Here is a 3813-nt window from a genome sequence, read left to right as displayed (position 1 = left end):
GCGATAGTTGTTATTAAGAATTTCTTCCAATGTATATTTTATGTAGCAGATTTATTGAGATATAGTCCACATACCATTCAGTTCATCCATTTAAAGTTACAATGCAATGGTTTTTAGTATATTCACAGAAGTTTTGGAACCATCACCACAATTATTTTTTCTATAGTTTCATCACCCTAGAAAGAAACCTCATACCGATTAGCAGTCACTATACATTCCTCACTTCCCCTAGTCTCTAGAAACCAGCAATATGCTTTTAGTTTCTGCTGATTTGGCTATTCTGGATATCTCATATAAATGGAATCACTCAATATCTGATCTCTTGTGTCTGGATGATCATTTAGGATGTCCTCATTCATTCATGCTGTAGCATATATTGATATTTCATTCTTTTTCATTGCTGAAAAATAATCCATTGTATGGATATACCACAATTTATTTATCCATTTATCAATTGATAAGCATTTGGATTCTTTTCACTTTTTGGCTACTATGAATAATGTTACTATGAACTTTACTGTATAAATCATTATATGGACCTCTGGAGATGCAGACAAGATGATGTCCTGCTAACACACTCTGCCAAAGCCTTCTACAACAGAGACTCGTATAAACCAAGTGAAACAGATACAAAAAATGATCCCAGAACTCTGAACATCAATGAGAGGATAAAGAACTAGATTGGTAGATGATTGGAAAGGGAGATGGAGTGAAGATGGTGACTAGAGAGAGAGTAGAACCTGGGACCTGATGTACCATGGCCATTTTAAGTCACAGATTCATCATACCAGGACAGAGACAAAACAAACTCACTGAATGCACACAGGGATAAGTGATACAATGTAGACAGATCTAGTGGAAATCCAGATAATCAGAATAGGTGCTGGAGCTGGGAAAGGAAAGTGCAGGGAAATATGTCAGACTTCAAGTGGTACAGGTGGCTGGAGAGTGAGGAGGGAACCAGAGAAAGGGAGTGAATACAACTCACCACGAGTAGACACTAGTCATTTGGGCTGAGGACTTAAGCAACAAGAAAAGCCTGTGTTGGCACAGTTGGAGAAGCTAGACTTAGGGCGGCTTCTCACTTGATTGACTCTGGACAAAAGCTGGATAATCAACTTTATGTACCCAGAAGTACGCCAGACACATGCCAGTGAATCACAACTGAGAACTACATTCTCTACTCTAACAAATACACACCTTCCCAACGACTAGGGGTGAATATTCTTCCCACTCCCATCAACCCAGGGGCTAGGGAAACCCCATCCTCACCCAACTGGGTCCCTGGCCATTTCAACAGCAGCCCAGACACCCTCAACAACTCACCTCAAGTAGATAGTACCAGGCAGGAGCTGAAGCTTGCCTGCCCTGTGCCTGAGTCACCGATATTTTTCACACTGAACTCAAGAGGCACACCTGAAGCCTCCTATCTCAGGGGTACCCACTTGCGCCAGACACCTCTTACCTTTGTTGGTAAATGCTCTTGTGGATCAGTGGATTTCGCCACAATCGCCTGCTCCCAGGGCTGCCAGCTGACCATAACTACAAAAGCCCCTTCTCCTTTGCTGTTTATTCCTTTTTCTCATTATCTTTCTCACTTTACTTCCCATTTTTTCTTATTTTTTATTTCTTCGTTTATATTCTTCCTCTATTTCTTTTATCTTTACCAATAATTTTTCTTATTCATGCCCTCTTTTATTTTTCCTTCTATTTTTTATGTTTTCTTTTCTCTTTGTTTTTTGTTCCTGTTCCATCCAGGAGGAGGAGAGCATTAACTCTCCACTAATCAGACATATCTCCACCTACCACCTCACCCAACCGGCAAGCACCACTCCTTCTGCGCCATTGCATCAGTGACAGATGGTGGACACACCTGACGATTCCACTTGAAGCTCCTTTTCATGACAAACAGAGACCCATACTCACATTACTACACCAACCTGGGGACAGTTGGAGGGCACCCCAATGCTGCCAACTTAACAACCAAAAAAGCACACCTGTCCCTCACACCCTCACATTCAGATATATTGAAATAATGGGGGAAAAAACAAGGTGAAACAAACCAGCACAAAATCAACAAATAAAAACAACTTCAAAATGTCTCAGAGACATCAGGCAACTTCAGTTCAAATAAAGAAATAAGACAACATAGCTAAAGCAAGTGACCAAAACAAAGAACTAGGAAATCTCCCCAAGGAAGAACATGTAATAGATCCAACTGATAAGGAAATTTCTCTCTCTCTCTCTCTCTCTGTCTCTCTCTGTCTCTCTCTCTCTCTCTATATATATATATATAAAACACATCCAAAGAACTCAAAGACAATATAAAAAAAGAGCAAGGAAAAGAGAGTCAATAGTGCTGAAGTATTCAGAAAAATAATACAAGACCAAAATAAAATAAATATGTAATAAGAAATTATACAAATATTCAAAAGCAGCAATTAGAAATTGAGAAGAATAACACTAAAATTAGAAAGATAAATAACAAATTGGACAGAAAAAAAGAGTAGAATCATGGTGTGTGTAGAATGTATTTCCCACCTAGAAGGAAAATCCTTTGACATCAGCTTGTAGGAAGAAAGATAAAAAAAGGATGACAAAAAAAAAAAAAAAAAATTAGAGTTATATGCAATGATATTAAAAGAAGTAAACTACATGTGATTAGAATTCTAGAACAAAAGGAAGCAGAGAGAGAGAGAGAGAGAGAGAGAGAATTGTCAAAGATTAGCTAGTAGAAAATGTCCCCAATATTATGACAAACAAAAAGATATGCATCCAAGAAGCTCAATGAATCCTATACAAGATAGACCCCAAAAGAAAGTCACAAAGACATACCATAATCAAACTGTACAAAACAAAAGACAAAGAAAGAATCTTGAGAGCAGCTTGGGAAAAATGAAATTTCTAGCCATTCTAGCTTCCAAGCATCATTCTGACTGCACTTCTTCCAGGATACATTTGTTCATTCTTCTGGCAGTCCATGATACTTTCAGTATTCTTCGCCAATACCACAGCTCAAAAGCGTCAACTCTTCCTTGGTCTTCCTTATTCATTGTCTAGCTTTCAAATTTATATGAGGTGTCTGAAAATATCATGGGTTGGGTTGAGTGCACCTTAGTCTTCAAAGAAACATCTTTGTTCTTCAACACTTTAAAGAGGTCTTTTGCAGCAGATTTGCCCAATGCAATATAATGTCTGATTTCTTGACTGCTGCTTCCTTTGATGTTGACAGTAGATACAAATAATATGAAATCTTTGAAAACTTTAATCTTTCTTCATTTACTGCAATACAGATTATTGGTCCAGTTGTGAGGATTTTTGTTTTCTTTATGTTGAAGTGTAATTCATACTGCAGTCTGTAGTCTTCAATCTTCATTAGTAAGTGCTTCAAGTTATCTTTCACTTTCACCAAGCAAGGTTGTGTCATCTACATATTGCAGGTTGTTAATGAATCTTCCTCCAATCCTGATGCCATGTTCTTATTCATATAGTCCAGCTTTTTGAATTATTTTCTCAGCATATAGATTGAATAAGTGTGGTGAAAGATACAACCCTGACTCACACCCTTCCTGATTTTACACCATGCAGTATCCCCTTATTCTGTATGAATGACCGCCTGTAGGTCTATGTAAAGGTTCCTCATTAGTGCAATTAAGTGTTCTGGAATTCTCATTCTTTGCAATGCTGTTGTTGTTGTTTTGTTTGCCATTGAGTCAGACCCAACTCATAGCGACCACTCCTTGGGTTTCCGAGGCAGTATCACTACAGAAGTAGATTGCCCAACCTTCTTTCCGAGGAGTGGCTGGTGGGTTT

Source organism: Orycteropus afer, unplaced genomic scaffold, assembly GCF_000298275.1.
Source record: "Orycteropus afer afer isolate SDZICR_OR568_19922 unplaced genomic scaffold, OryAfe1.0 scaffold00719, whole genome shotgun sequence".
Classification (NCBI taxonomy): domain Eukaryota; kingdom Metazoa; phylum Chordata; class Mammalia; order Tubulidentata; family Orycteropodidae; genus Orycteropus; species Orycteropus afer.
The sequence above is the reverse complement of the archived record's forward strand: the minus strand, read 5'-3'. Positions refer to the sequence as shown.